We start from the raw sequence: 17,215 nt of genomic DNA, 5'->3' as shown, positions 1-17,215 counted from the left end.
TTAACAGCTAGGACTCCTTGAAATTCTCAAATGGAAATTTTAAGGGGGTCTCAAAAAATGTGCCTAATTTTTTTTCTATTTATCCATACAGCAAGGTTAAATGAAATTACAGTGTAATTTAAAGGGTTGGCTACTGGGGCATGCTGTCACCCTGCCCAAGGTGCCATTGAAATGCTAACACTGCTTAATTTGCAAACTACTGTCACACTCGTTATTTATTTGTTATTTGCACCAGTATTATGTGGGTTCACGGAAACAAACCACGCTATTACCAAATTTTGGTGTCACTGACAAAAGGTTACGAAACAGCACGGAAGGTCAAAATGGCAGTGAACAGACAGTTAATGGAGATAACATTGGTGCTTCAGCTGCTAGCTTGGATATGATACAGCAGGACCTGCCCAAACCAGAGAGAAACTCGGATGGGACAGATGCCATGGCAAGTGAGATTGATGGTGCCCAAGGTATTGATCTGCCAGGTTATTGATTAATCAGTGTTAGACACAAGAAGGAATGGAAGAATGGAAGATTTGCAATGCTTGATTTGAAATCAAAAGAGGAATGCTAGGATGTTTTGTCCACAGAGAAGCTAAAAGTTAGCTGCATTCTGAGAAGAAATCTGGAGTACACCTGGCAGAATAATGGATAGATGGATATGTTTGTGTGCCAGATGCTAGGAGACAACAAAAAACACAAGCACAAAGTACTTTTTGCTCACGATAGAGCTTTGGAAGTTGTCCAGGCAAGGCAAAAAGACACCCTGCCAAATCAAGTGGCGGATATGCAATCCAGCTCAATTAAAAAGACTGATATTCTATTCAGAATGGCATACACTATTGTAAAGGAAAGAATGTCATTCAAACAGCTCATGACCCTTATGAAGATGCAGTAACTAAACGGCAACATCCATTAATCTGACAAAGCTTATGCAGAGATGATTGAGCACATTACTCAAAAGATGTGGTGCAAATTTGATGACAAGGTTCAAAAGACTGAACCTTTGTGAAGCATCAGAATTGACAAAAGCACAGTTCACTGCCATTCCTATATGATTATTTATGTTTGCTGTGATGTAACAGGTGAGGGTGAGGTTGATCATGTGTTCTTTGACATGGTGGAACAAAAAGAAGGCTCCAATGCCAGCTCAATCTAGAAGTGATCTTAAGGAGAGTCTACATAGGGCAGGATTCTGTAGGAAAATCAACTGAATTAATAGTCAAACTCAAAAAGAACTTCCCTAGATGAAGAGACTGATAATACTGCACAAATTCTTGTATAGCTACTTGGATAGTGGTTGATGCATTATTCTGTTATGGAAGTCCCGCCCATGGTACCGGGACCTCCCAGCCATCACTGGGTATTTCACACACTGACAATGCACCAATAATCCTACGCCAACAAAATGGCTAAATGATTTGGCATATAAGGCCTAAATCAGCAGCTCAAAATCCATTTGTGACAATAAGCATGACCAGATCAACAGAAATCACAGGATTAAAACAGCTGATGTAATGTAACACAGTACCCCCCCCACCCCCCCTCCAGTAGCCATAACTAAATGATGGTTTTTATTTCACTATGTATAAAATGTCTCTTGCTTACTGTTTAGTGATTTGACAAAAAAATTGGTTACAAGAGCCTAGTTGGCCTAGTTTTGTGCACAGGGCTTCAAACAGAGCAATCACAGGTCAAGTAGTTACAGTACATAGTTTTATATGGATCACACAAACATTTTAATTCAACCAAAACATGCAAATAAAAGTTATAAGTTTCGTATTTTAACATATTTTGGATTCAAGCTTTCCGGTGTTACAATTTGCAGGGTGTGTCAAAGTTTCAAGAGTCTAATGTGCACAATTTAGTCTTAACATCCATGTGCCAATTTTTAACACTTACATCAAGATTTTTAAACAAATGCAAACATTAGAATATGTTTCCTCTTAAAACTGTTCTATCATCCGTTGACTGTGGTTCTCAGTTGGTCTCCTCTACTTTATACAAAAGGGTGCAATCCTTTCCAATGCCAAGACAACAGAGTTAAAAATAGGTTAACTGAATACAAAATGCGCATAACTTTCAATGTCAGGTAGCTACTTTAATCATAGTTATGTCTTTAAATGTCTGTGTATTACATAGTCTAACATCTTATTTCCAGCTAAGTTGCAGTGACGACTTGCATAGACAGTCTTCTCCATCAATGCATATCAATAATCACTCTTTCTTTATCCCTAACTAAACAAGACAAGACAAGAGTATAGTATTTTTTTTCCACAGCAGTTCACCTCAGCACAGAGGGGACAGAGTGGGTAGATGCATGGTTATTAACATTTCATTTTGCACCGTATCTCATACTCGTTCAAGCCTTAAAGTTCCTCGATGTGTCCCGAGCCAATGAAACTACACTTAGCTAACTTCTTACCCCGTCATTAACAGATAATCATGACCCCATCTGAAAATGTAGAAACTATGACATTTCATTTTTCACAAATGGGCCGCCTCCCCGAATACATCATGTAAGCCACATTACAAACTGCCCTGTCTGTCCAATTCATGTCAACACTGCCCACACCTTTCTAAAGAGCACCAGCTGCCTAATGTGTGTGCTGTGTCATAAGCATGGCAAATTATGATGAGTGTAGTTCAGTGATACACTAGCAGCTGAAATAAACAATGTTTTTCTTTCTTTCTTTTTTTTTAAAGAATACATGTTTTAATGCCGGCTCGAGCATCACTGCCCAAAAAAAACCAATCTGAGAATAAAATGTTACAGCTGCTTAATGGATCACATCTGATGAATTGAAGGCTGGAACTTTGCGATTCAGGAAAGGTCACGTGTCCTGTTTTTAATGGGTTTGCACCTCTGTCGCTAATAAAGGATACCTTAAATGACTACATTTTTTTTTAATGGGGTTTCGTGTGATATTCTTCCCAGACTGCACAAGACTGGATGACACTTATCCAGGCTTATCTCATGGATGACTGTTATGTGATATTGTTCAAAAGAGGTTACACAAGATGGTTACCATGGCATTTGCACAGGCATTTTCTCCAGCTTTACTTTGCTCACAGATAATGGGTCAGGTCAAGCCATTCTTGCCGGCTTTTCTCCTCCTTGCTCGTGACGTGACTGAGAACTGGGTCATTTTAACCTCCTTTCTCTCTGACTTGACATCTTCACACAGAAATTAAAAATCGCCAAACCTCCATCACAGCATACAGTAAACGTTTTATGTCAAGATGTTGTAGCAGAATGATGAGAAACTAGGTTGGTCATATGGGGAGAGGATATATGGATAGTAACAGTTGCTACACTTTCAAGCAAGTCATTTAAGTCAATATGGGCTTGAATTGTGCATGTCTTTGTGCTATTACTGCACAGATTTCCAGACAGCACATCAGCAGGGACCAAGCCAAGAAGTCACTTGCTTTTACAGCTGTGACACTACCATCCAAACCTCCAACCTCCAACCTCTCAGCCCAACAGGAATCCCAGGTTTTGAAGAATGTTCTTGATACATCTACGAGGGCTCAGGGCAGTCTCACATTACCAAATTGGTAAGTGTATGAGGGCTCTTTTGTAGACTTTTTGGGGCCCTCGATACACACTTTGTCTAAGTGCACAATGCTGCAGGCTCTCCTTGAGGGACTGACCTGCAATTCATAGTGCAGTGACATTAAAAGACAGCAATGACAGGGAGGAAACCCAGAGGCATCCCGGAAACAAACAACAAAAAACTCAAATGATTTGATCTGTTTTCCAAACAGCAAATCAAATTATGTGGGGTTAAATGCTTCCAACATAGGGTGGGCCATTTTTACACTGCACTAAATTAACCACCATGAGAAAGTTTCTAACAAACATCCTCTGGCTTAACATATTAGACTGACATCGCCAGCAATACCTGATAAGATGACCTCAATCTACTGTTCTTCCATCAACTCAAATGACAAAGTCAGTCTGGGTGTTATAGTAGAATATGTAATTAAACAAGAATATCAAATACTTTTGAGCTTTTTAAAGGGTGAATGCGTCATTGCTAGGAGACTGCTCATTTGACACTTTTTTCACTGTTGCCTGTGTGGCAGCAAAATGATTCTGTACAACTTTTGATGGATGCAGCATCGTTTACAGCAGAAGATTTTGTGGTAGCAGCATCATTGGCATCCACTAAACAGGACATGAACTACAGCCTATAGAGATGACTGTACATATTTAAAATATGCATTTAAAAGTAAAGTTTATTGTGCATATTTTATATCATTTTAACCATAAACTAACATTAAACATATGATTAATGCTACAAAAAAAGAGTGTGTGAGGATATTTTTAGAGCAGTGCAGTAAAACAAAACAGTGAAGTTAAAACACGTGGGCACTTTTTTTAAGGTAATTTTTCTGTGTGGGTTTCACCTGTATTTCCCAGTAAAAAACACCTTCACAACAAAACAGCAACATTTTGTTCCACATTGGAAGAAATGGATGAAAAAACAAATGCCACTACAGTTTATTACCTATATTTTGTAGCATGCCCCCATACAGTCTGACTATGGCAGTTTAACATACAACAGGTTTTTATACTAGCTCATTCCATCAAGGCTTGTTAAACTGCAAATTTTCTTTCTCAAATTGAAAATTCTCATTAAACCGCACAGCCGTGCAGCATCAAAGAGAGCAGATTAAAGGGCCATTTCATCCACAACCCAATGTATGATTCTGTGTATTGTTTTAAAATACACAGTGAACCTCAGTCTAGAGACATGCAGCCCGAATAATTTCATACAGAAGGACCTTGTCATATCTGTTAGCAGCAAAAATGAATGAAAAGCGCGAGAAAAAGCGTGAAAAATTGACATGTCGAAATCTTAATGAGGAATTTAAGTGTTTTGTTTGTTATACATGCTTAAACACATAATGAGGTAATCTACTGAAAATTAAGCTTTAACCATTTTTTTCTATTAACTAATTACAATCACCTACAAGCTGAAATGATCTGACTGTCTCTTTTATATGCTGTGTCTCAAAAACAGCCACATAAACAACATTTATCACCATAGCAGAAAGGCCCCAGTTTGTCCCTGCTCATGTAGAAGAGACTATCACAATGAAGATCTTAAACCTGTTCACTGACACACACATATCACCCAAACATACTTCATTAAACATTAAGACTTAGCACGCTTAGTTCTGGATTGTAAGTCTCCATTTCATGTTGTCATCCAATCCATTAAGCAGCTATTCTTTCCTTTTTTTAATATTCCATTTATCTTCTTTTTGTCTCTGGAAAACCAAACGACTGCGTTCACCACAATATTGGCTTTATTGGCCTTTTACTGTATTTTTTTGATACAGTGCCCTGGGTAGGGCAGCAATCACATGTCTTTTCTTGGCGACGAACAAATAGCTTTTAGTTAGAAAATTTGAAAAGTGCATGCATTAACTGTTGTATGATATAGTTGCACTGCATCTTTCAATAGAGCAAAATATCATTCTTTAATATAATTTGCTACCAAATCACCCAGGCCCACTTGCTGCTAAATATGTAGAGACAACATGGATGAGTGACTAACACATTTCAACAGATATTTCAACATGTAATCACATAATTAGTTGTTTAGATTTTTGACCATACCTTTGGTGTCTATTTAATGTATGAATTTAGACAAAAAGCACTGAATTAAGCAAATAGAACAACCATATTCTTTTCGGTATGTGCAAGTAACCAGACTGACATGAAGCCGGCATAAGAAAGCAAGCTATTCCAACAGTACCACAAGCGTGATGCCAAAAACTCTAAAAAAAAAAAAAGTGGTTTTCTGATGGATTTTAAATGTCACTGCTCCATAGCTACAGGCACACATACACACATTCATTCCCTAAAAATGAAAATATACCATTCCTCATCCATGACCTGTCAGAACAGAGGTCCTGTTGTCTGCCATTAACTGAGCACAGCCCAACCACCGCTGAATATTAATGGAGCCTTCCCCTGGATCATCAGAGTGTGTGCATTTAATTCACAATCCTATCTGCATCTTCTAGGGCACAGGCTGTGTGTGTGTGTGTGTGTGTGTGTGTGTGTGTTTGTGCATACTGTGTGTGTCTCAGAGCTCTTGTGGGTTTGTTCATTAGAGAGGACATCTTCTTGAGTTCAAGGCCTGCCACAGACTCTTGCTTGAGATGAGTTATATTGCAGCACAGCAGCATGTGTTTCTAATGAAGCTGCAATACAGTCATCAATACATGCAATTTAAAAAAAAAAGCATTATAGGAGCAGGAGCATGATAACAGGCCACTTGTTTTGGAGCCCTAAATGAAAAGCGCAGCCGGTGTGATTGACAGTCTGACATGATGAGCTGATTCCAATTTAAATCACATAAATATCATCACCATGGCAAGCAAAAAAAAACAAAAACACGACTGAATACTGATGCTGAATGCACAAAGTAGACTGATCTGGTGAAGATGTGACAGCTTATCAACAGGCAAGGCCAATCCAAGGCTCCCGCTGAAAAGGAAGAAAATATGTGCTATAGCAACAAAGTGGCACGAGGATTTACATTGAAAATCTCATTCCCCAATTGTGACAGTGCGTCAAGATGGATAACGTGCGCAATGTGCGAAGTCACCAAAGCGTACATACATTGGACAGACAGAACATCTCTAGTCACGTTTAGGAGGTGGTCGTGAACATATGGCTTACCTAAAAGACTCGATACAAGCGCCCGGAATTATGTGGATGACGATGATGATGGCCCGTCCATCTAAACACGATTCTTCTTTTCTATCCTCTGTCGGTGTCGGTGTGTCGACGGTGTTTTTTTTTTAACTAGGCCATTTCTTCCCCCCGATCGCAATTATTTCTCAGGAGGGTAACTCGTCGCAGGCTTTCGCACATCAGCACACCTTCTCGGTGTCCGTCTTTCTCCGGCTTTTCCAAAAAAAGCACACCTCATACTGCCCCCCTCCTCCTCTCATTCCCTCTCTGACAACACCCCTGCTCTGTTCCTTATCCACAGATGTTTTGACTTTCTTTTTTTGAAAAATAATGTTGAGATACAGAGTGTAATTCAGACGTGGAAAGAAAAAGAAAAGCGCTCACACAGTAAAATAAATGCGTAATGCTACAGCATCAAGACTCTGCTTCAAAAGTCAACGCAGCGATCTGTCCTCTTTTCCCCATTTGTCCATTGCTGATAATAATCCACGATATCTGCCCCCGCTGCACCGAGAGGGCCTTAAAAAAAAGAAAAACACGGATTGTTGGGACTTAAAATGTAGAATAGCGCTCTAAAGACACCCAACAAAATCAGGTGTCCAATCTCGTCTTTACGCGCTTGCGTGAAGCTCACTCTCTCTCCCTCTTTCTCTCTCTCTCTGTTGGTTTCACTTGGTATCTGACGCTCTTACCACAAAATAGTGGCTCAGCCTGAGATCTTCCGTTTAGCCTTCATGGTTTAAGAACAGCACCATGAAGGATTGAAATGTGAGGATGCAGTGATGATATTATTTTGACGCGCTCGGTGACTGCACTGGAGAAAGATCCCACAGCTTCAACAGTCTCTCTCTCTCTCTCTCTCTCTCTCTCTCTCTCTCTCTCAGTGCGGTCTCATCCGCTCTCTCGCTTATAGGGCACCACTTGCAATATTTCAATCTCACAGCTAGTTGTCATGACGAGGAGGTGCGAAGCATAATTCAATGAACAGGCGCTCGCTCTGTTGCAATCCTCATGTGGGGAGAAAAAAAAATCAGCATTTGAAACAGAGGCTATGGGGTTTGCTTTGATTGTTTTTAGATGAGGAGCTGCACCACTCTGACGTCATATATCTTTTTTTATACATACCTTTTGGCGCCAGGCATCATTGCATTTTACAGTGTTACACTAATAGTTATACAGTACTTGCAGCAGTAAGCCTGTAATAACACTAATAGGCTGCAATGCAATAATTATGTTAAGATTTCATACTACAACGACCACTATTACTAATATAGTAATAATTATTAGAAAATGTTTATTTCAATAGGTTTATTTCCATGTAAGGCATTGTTAGTTGGCTACATTGGTAACACAGGTTCAGTATGTTTCATGATATCTGATATGTAACTGTAGGCTACATTTATAGACTGTAGCTGCAGAGGACTTACTTAGCCTACTTACTTACTTTGGTATAATTTTAGGGTCAATGTGTGTGACAATGTCAGTGTTCAATTCAAGTCTCCTTCCACTCAAAAATGTTTTGCTGTGTTTCTTTACTTGGTTGTTTGACCAATATTGCAGAGTACCTACAGGGCAGGAACAGCATTGTGTGACATCACAAGTCAATCACAGTCCCCTATGCAACTTAAAACTTTCAGTGCACATACACTGAGAATGGACTTTTCAGTGAACTGCATCTTGTGTTCAGGAGTTAAACTTCTGATTAATGAACAATATTTGCATATTCATAGATTTTGGATTTTTCTATGACAAGGAGTAGTTGTAATCTTTGGCATTTCAACCTAGAAAATTGAACCTAAGGAAAAAGGCAAATAAATATTCAAATCAGGATATTTTTCTATATCGTAACACATGCAGGGGATCTTTATCTTAAACCTGCAATCATTTTTTGGCCACTTGGGAGCAGCAGAAACAAGCTGTAAACACAATACAAACATGCCTTTGTTTTTACTTGATTAAAAAACTGGCAAACGGTTATGTAGTTACACATCGAACAAGCATGGAGTAACATTAGAATGAATTTGGATTGGTCTCTCGTTTCCACCTGACAAATGGAAGACTGTTTCCTTTTGGCTCTATTTTGCTATCCACCAACTCCCGCAGAAAATATCTGCTAAATACTCCACTATGGTATTTGCATGACTTACAATTAAGAAAACTCTTTTATTGAGTACAAAGTACTACATTTATTTTTCTCAAACTGGCTCTTTATACAGCCTTTCATTTCAGCTTTGAAAAAGCCATTTTAGCTCTTGTTTGTTTAACACCCCCTATCTACTCTGTTCTCATTGGCCAGCTCTCGGTATCTCCAAACGGAAATATCAGCAAACCATGCAACAAACTATAGTAGCAGGATTTCACTACTTTTTCTCTTTCTTTACTTGAATTGTCAATTACGCACAAACATCAGTATGATTCAATCCAAAATACAAGAGTGGACAATACCAACAACACATGGAAAAACCTTAGAAGCAATCTCAGTAGTAAAGGCTATGGAACCGACAGCCGGATGGTTTGTTTATCGGCATGTACAACGAGCTGACATCAGCTCGTCAGCAAGGTAGAAAAAAACGGTGCAAACAAATTGTTTAGGGTAGGCTGAATCCCTGGCTTTTGACTTGCTGGGAGAATGTAGATTTTTAACTTTAACCATGTTCAGCATAGGTATATGACATCATAACAGTATATAGATAACATAAAATCACAAAAGCATACAATATATGCTTTAAATGATAAAATGTGCAGCCAAGGAGTGGAGTGTGTTTTGCTTGGTAACCTCAGCCTTGCACTGCTTTTTGTTGATGATTTAGTTCCTCAAGGCTTTATAAAACTGTGACCTTTTAAGCCAAGTATGCATAAATTAGGATGAGTCTGTACCTCTAAATCTGAGGCCCTGGTACTCTGTGGGAAAATGCTGGATTTTCTCTGTTAGGTTGGAAGCCCAAAGTAAGGTGAGTTCAATATCTGAACTGTGAATTTGAACTGTGGGGTGAACAGTCTATACTACAGTTTCTATTTACCCACTGCCCACCTACTGTATGTTTTAACACTACAACTCTCAATTGGTCACAAGCTCTTTGTAGTGACTGAAAAAGTCAAATGGAGATCGAGGATACAGGCTGCCAAAACAGTCAATCTTGCACATGGTGTCAGGCTGCACTCTTAGTGACAAGCTTAGACATGCAGAAAGATCTTGGAACCAATGTGCTTTTGTGTTGAATGAAGCTAGATAAGATGGTTCAGCCATCTGATGAGGTTGTTCGCAGGGCACATCCCTGGAGGTCTCCTGGGCATATCTGACTAGAAGAGGAATTAAATATTCCATTTGGCCTGGGAACGCCACAGTGGAAGATGTAGCTGGGGAGAAAGACGCTTGAGCTACTTAGCCTGCTGCCAACACGACCCAAACCCAGATATGCCAGACGGAATGGATGGATAGATGAATGACTCATAGAATCTCCTTTCATTCGTACACCTATGTGTTAGATTGGATCGACAAAGCGTCCTTTTTCCTCTTGTCCTTGATATTTAGCAAAATGAGCTATTCAAATAAAATGCACAACAAAACAATTTTATTTAACGATGAAAACTATATACTAATCTATCTTTAAAAACAAAATGAACACTATATTCACCTGATTTAGCTGCCTGACACATTAAATCATGTATCTGAGTATCCATTTGCTCTGTGCTCTCATCTTTTTTAAATACAATCAGCTGCTTCTAGATTAAAATGATTAATCAGCTTTTGCTTTAGATTTTAACTTATGTTGGTCTGATCATTTTGCCCTGTCACTGATGAGTAAATATGCGCATTTCACCCCCTTAGTTTAGTTTTAATTACATGGCCCTATATCTTCAATATTGTGAATTATTTTAAATTACTTTTATTAAGTCAATCATGTTAGACAATCTGATTATCATAATTATGCGTAACATCACAAAAGGGGATTAAATTGGATATCAATCTATCATTCAAATATGACAGGGATATTCATTTTAGGAAAATTGAAACTCTAAAATGCTCAACACAAATGGCCAAAAAAAAGAAAAAGAAAAGAAAGAAAGAAAAGCCTCAAATAATTGAAAAGAAGGTTTAATTGCATTGCTGTTGTTTTTGTATATTAGATATAAGATGTAAGAACATAATCTCATTCCTAAAGTAGCCATCTGAGAGCTTGTTATAGGTCGTAATACAGGGGGTAAACCTCAGGTGTCATGTTAAAATGAGAGGGGAGATACTGTAGGTGCTGGGGTCCCTGGGGCTCTGACCGCTTATCATACTGTAGGTCAGGGAGGAGATTAAACAGCCAACAGCTGAAGGAGTATCATCTGCTCACTGAATATTATTAACCACAACAACAAAGCAGTATATGTACAGCCTGGCCCTGGAGTTTAAACTGCGAGTGGGAGTGGGAGTTTTCTTGTGAGTGAGAGTGATTCTTTTTTGTTTTTTTCTTTGGATTGCATCACAGGATCCAGCTCGTCATCATCACCTGACTCGATGGGGGAATAATAAAACTTTGCACTGCTGAATTAAATTGTCAGCTGGTTTGGCTTGCATTCAGCTGGGTGATATAAGCTCTTTTTCTTCTCCTAATGCAAGGTTGTGCATGCCACTCCTGTGGGTGGTAAGAGATGAAATGCAGCGGGATGTAGTGTATGATTGGAAGGATGCGTGAGGTAAAAGGACTGGTTGCCTTAGATATGTATTCAATCATGCCTGGTACAAAATATTACATCAAAAGCCAACCTGAACCTGGGTCAGTAACTCTAATCTTTCCATATTTCAGAAGATATGATGGATGCCACTAAATGACTGCTAGGCATGTAAGGAGCAGTAGAGGTAATATGGTTAAATGTTAGTATTCACACTGAAATGAAAACATCCACACAGTAACCTTGGAGCTATAGATTAACGTTATCTCAAATTCAATCATCTTTGGACACACACTCTAAGCATCCTTGTAGTTGGATAAATTAAAAAAATGGAAAAGAACATTGGATGCCTGTATCTGACATGTAAACATTGAGTTGAAGGACACTAATACATGTGCTGTGTAAATAAGGTTCATACCCTGCAGAGCAGTATAAATATAAAGATTAAGAAAAATCAGAAGACATGGTTGCTGCTGTAACTGAGGGAAACTAATCTGTGTATCAAGGCAACACACAAGAGACTAAGATACAAGACCCAGTTCAAGGATGGGAAGATGACGTATTTCTAGTGTTCAGTCGTAGGAGAACAGCTCCCTCTGCTGGTCAGAAGCGTCTGCTGCATGCTGTGCCCATTTAAAGCAGCAAAGATGTTTCTGATTATTGTTTCGTATGTGCTATATATTTGTGTCTGGTCCAATGTTCCAGTCGTGTAACCTAAGTCCTTGCAAAGTATTTAAAGGGGACACAATTCAAGCCAGCGTGTATTATTTTTCTCACGGACTATAACCTTTAAAGGTTGTGTGAGTATGAAATGAATATGAAGTGTCATTGTAATGCTTCCAAAGGCTGAGAGCGCAATTCTGAGCATTACAGAGGGATGTTTTTCTACATTACTGTTCCTTTTTTTCTTTGCAAAGTCTGCAGGTCATGATGACATCTGTGTGTAAGCTATAAGAACAGCTTGAAATGGAGGAGAGCTGAAGAAAACCAGTGGCTGGTGAGGAGAGACAAGCATCTAGCAAGCTAAAGAATTGCAGATATTTCATCACACACCAGCCAAAGAATAAAACATCATATCAACAGCAACATCTTTATGAATACTTAACATCAACAACATTTAATCAGGTTAAACAACTGTAATACTTATCTAGCTCCACTAGTCTTACGAATTGTTTTATCAGAAAGCTGTATTTGACCTACGTAGCACACCTTTTAAGAGTCCTTGAATCCTACGCTCATCCACACAAAGAGCAGATAAGCGGCAGCATGGATCACTATTTTCTTACAATTCAATCATGTAGGGATCCATCATGATATTGCACTCATCATTAGCAGTTATCTTTCTCCTTTTTTTTGGTATTTGATTTTCTATAAGTGAAAACATAATATTTTTGACCATAATGAGAAAGATACCGTTGCTAAGAGACTAGATGCAAGTTATGTGCATGACAGGGTGTTTCAAGGTATGAAACTAACAGACAAAGCGGAGACAAAGAACTTAACACATTAAAATCCCTCAGTTATAGCAGATTTCCAAGTAATAATATGAAGTTCCATTTTTGGACACTGCAGTTTATTTTTCTGAAGTGGTTGTACCTGAAGCAACAAGGTGTAAACAAAGGTTCTGAGGCTTAAGCAAAGACACCAAAGACACACTAATAGTGGGCTGCAGTTAGAGACATGATGGTATACCTTTTTGTTTTACCTTATACAGTGGTGAAACATGCTGGCAGTTTAAATGCTGCCAACCATTTCCATGACCGTTATAACTGTGATTACTGTCATTTTCAGAGGACACAGTGAACACAGAGCAGTGCTGCTGCCTTCATTAGCAGTTAGATTTTGTTTAGCCACAAGGAACGCACTTTCTCCTGATCAAACAGAGAAAGAATAACCACAGCACAGAGAACAAGGCTCCTTTCAGTTGAGCTCTGGCTAGTCTTGACAGGACTTTCTGTATTAACATTGGTTGTTAACACATTGAAACGCAGCTGGCTTACGGGTGTTTATCCCTAACATTCAGTGAGAGAGAGAGTCCAAACTCCCTTGGTCAAGATCACACAAGGGGTAGTCAGTGCTAATGGCTGGCAAGAGCCAAATATGACAGTTATAATGATAGATTCTTGCACTCCAGAAAGCAACTGATCAGTTTCATCAGGATACAAAAATCATGGCTTTTCAATATATGAATAATGTGTAGAATCTCAGCGACACTGAGCTGTATTTAAAGTGATTTACAATTAACTTTGCTAATAAAATCCAAGGTGCCATCGAAGAGTTAAGCATTACAAGCAAGGAAAAAAAAGTACAGAACAAAAAATAAAGTGACAAACAGCAGCGTCACAAAAGAATAACCCTCAGTACACCAATAAGACAATGGAAAGAAGCGAAACATCGGCTGACTTGGAGATGGCATCTGCTTTACTCAACTGGTAACATACCTTTTAACACTGGTTTCTGCTATGCATTGTTTACTGTGATAAAATGGCATTAAGCAGTGTGTTTGTATACTCTACTCATTAGCATGTCTGGCTAACTAGCTAACCTAATGGGTAAATGGACTGCATTAACCAAAGCCCTTTACAATTTACCTCTTATTCACCCATTCACATTCACACACTGATGGCAGTGAGCTTCTATGCAAGATGCTAGCCAAAACATATGGAGCAATTTGGGGTTCACTGTCTTGTTAGTCCTGTGATTAGTGGACAACCTGTCCTACTACTTAAAGTATTAACCAAATGTAAGAATAAAGTATAGAGTGTATATATATTATTAAATGTTCAAAAAAATTAAGGCATTTCATGTGTGGTAATTTCCCATTATGTTGAAACCAGGCCTGGATGCTATCAGAATTATGGGACATGTTAGTTGCTCTGTCATCTGGGAAAGTTTATATTCCAGCAAGCGTGGCCAACATTACCTGATGTAGTGTCATTAACTGGTAAGAATATTTTCCCCCTGGGATACATAACTTTAGCCTCAGTCATTTAGCATTCTATCATGTAGTCATCAAGTAATTATAAATATATATATACTGTATAGAGTATCCATCACCTCCCTAATGGGCCTTTGGAGCAGTGGGCTTTTGTTTTCAGGTTAATGGTCTGTTGGACTGATGGGCTTTCAGTCCAATGGGCCAGATTTCGAATTATTGTGGTTTTGAAATAATGGCCCTTCAAGACCAATGGACAGTCCCCAATGAACTACAGTCAGTCACCTTAGTCATATCAGTATATTGTATCATGTTGTATATATACTGTGTATACAACTCCTACTCGTTATACCTAGCAACCAACACACGTGAAAAGTAGGTATTTTAAACACTCCAAAAATGAAACTACTTTAACAAATATGTCAGTCCAAACCATTTTAATTCATCACACTACTCTATTTTGTGCCATTATGCCATTCCTATTCAAAGCAATACATCCACATACATGTGCTACTGGATGACTTAGCACTCAAAAAGGTTGACTTTACTGCTCCCAGTATGACTTATTTTTATTTTGGTGGTTTGCAGTAAAGAAGTACACCAACATTGCCTTCAGAAAATGCTTAAGATACATTTTGACCTAATTTTCTGTAAGGCAGAAAGGTTTGTTGTGATGTCCATGTGAAAAAATAAAGAAGTGATATTCGAGGAGGGCAAATAACGAAAGGTCATCCAGCCCAATCTACAAGAGATGATAGAGAGAACATTTAGAGGCTTGATTGCAGATAGAAATGGGACTGGAATGATGATTTGTTCCCTATATTTAACACCCATTTAATCTCTCTCCCTCTCGCTTTCCCTTTCTCTTCTTCTCACTCAGCCCCCCTCCCTTCTGTACGTAACACTTTACAGTCTCCCTATCCATAGCTATGTCTTTAATAGGATGAGGGAAATCGTGTTAAAGGATTTAAAACCTCTGCAGTGAAACGCTGTAGCTTTGCCAAGCTCACTCTCTGTCGTTCAGCCTCTCATTCTGTCTCTCTTCAAACACTCTCCTCTCTGTGAATTACTTAGCACAGGCTCACACTGTTCAGTCCCACAGACTAATAACAGAGGTCCAACAAGGACACTGCAATAAAAAAGGAGCAATAGTAAATGTGTCAGTATGTTTTCACACTTGATGGACAGTACATGCCACATTAAAAGTTCAACAGACAAGAAAGCGCTGGTGTGAGCGTCATTTGCAGGATCTCAGAGAGCATTAAATATTGGAGAGAAGAGTCTGCTGTCTTCATTTTTTGGATGAAAAAACAACCGTCTAGTATTGAGGAGCACGACTTGAGGCTGCTGTTGGAATAAGCAATGTGAAACACAGAGACTGCTGCTTGTGCTGCTGTGTCCCAGTTTCTTCATTGTATCCAAATTTGCCAAAGACTTTTAATTCAGCTGAAATCCATTTTGACTGGATTAAATATGGATACTGAAATTATATTACAATATGATGTTCTGGGAAGAGCAATGTGTCATTATTACACAGGCTCATCACAAAGCTGAAAGACCTGGGATTAAACACCTCTCTGCGCAGGTGGATCCTTTACTTCCTGACAGGCAGAACCTTTGTGGTGAGGGTAGGTGGACACACCTCTACAGTCATCCTTAACTCTTGAGCACCCCAGGGCTGTATTTTGCTGTACTCCCTGTACACACATGGATGTGTAGCCACTTTCGACTCCATCTTTCAACTACACCATCATCATGTTTGCTGATGACACAGCTGTGGTGGGCCTGATCACAATAATAACAATGAAAAGGCCTACCTGAAGGAAGTAGAGGACCTGACCTGCTGGTTCAAAGAAAACAACCCACTCCTGAACAACAGCAAGACAAAGGAAATAAGTAGGGAAGGAATGTAACCCCCCTTAATATTTAAAAGGTCCTCTTTGGAGAGGTTGGACAGCTTCAAGTACCTTGATGTCCGCATCATCAAGGGCTTACCCTGGGCACTGTATACTGGTCCAGTGGTGAAAAGGGCAACACAGAGATTGTTTCTTCTCAGATGCTTAAGGAGATTCCGGGTATCCCATCAAATACTGAGGAATTTCTACTCCTGCATCATCAAGAGCATCCTAATGGTGAACTTCATTGCCCGGTTTGGAAACAGCATCGAACAGGACCGCAAGGCCCTGCAAACAGTGGTTCTTTCAGCTGAACGCACAATTGGAAGTACTCTAACCTACCTAAAGGATATTAACACCAGATTCCTGCAAGAATAAGTCCATGAGAATCATTAAGGACCCCAACCACACAGCATTTTCTCACTGCTGTGGTCGGACAGAAGGTACCGGATACAACAGGCCAGCATTGAGAGGCTGAGGATGAATTCTACCCCCAGGCCACTAAGAATCTAAATGAGGTCTATGTCTTCCCCTAAATCATATATCTATTACTATTCCTATTCTGTTTAAACTATTTAATACACAAATTGAAGGAACTGGCAGGATATTTCCCTAAGATTGACATTCCGAAGATGGAAAACCATGGCTATGTGGGTTATTCATCTACTTACTAAAGTAGATGAGACATTTGATTAAAATACATTGCTTCAACTGCCTCAGTTCATTCTAACGGATGCATTTTTCCATGTTGACGGCATCAAGTGATGCTGCCAACATTTGTCCTTTAATGGCCTTTATTTTATTTTTTTAAATCTTCTTATTAGAGCTACAACATGATTCATGTGATTATCAATTAATCTGCAGATATATCGGTAGATTAGTTCACACAGCCTAAGGAGACGTATTCAAGCTGATAATTTTGTCAAACCAATAATCCAAAAGACAAACATATTCAATTACAAAAGCAGCACATTTTAAGACTTAACAAGGTGGTTTAATAGATTTTTAGTT

At 39.0% G+C, this 17,215-nt stretch overlaps 1 protein-coding gene across 1 annotated transcript in view; it reads right to left on the bottom strand.

Moving 5' to 3' along the window:
• The window catches only part of nlgn2b (neuroligin 2b), a 61,594-nt gene extending 54,037 nt beyond the window's left edge, over positions 1-7,557 (bottom strand). Inside the window, exon 1 of the mRNA XM_053331938.1 lies at positions 6,701-7,557. The gene's annotated coding sequence lies outside the window, so the exon portion shown is untranslated. The remainder of the gene's footprint in view (positions 1-6,700) is intronic.
• Positions 7,558-17,215: the final 9,658 nt, after the last annotated feature.

The sequence above is a fragment of the Scomber japonicus genome, chromosome 13 (genome assembly GCF_027409825.1).
Source record: "Scomber japonicus isolate fScoJap1 chromosome 13, fScoJap1.pri, whole genome shotgun sequence".
NCBI classification, from domain to species: Eukaryota; Metazoa; Chordata; class Actinopteri; order Scombriformes; family Scombridae; genus Scomber; species Scomber japonicus.
The sequence above is the reverse complement of the archived record's forward strand: the minus strand, read 5'-3'. Positions and strand labels throughout refer to the sequence as shown.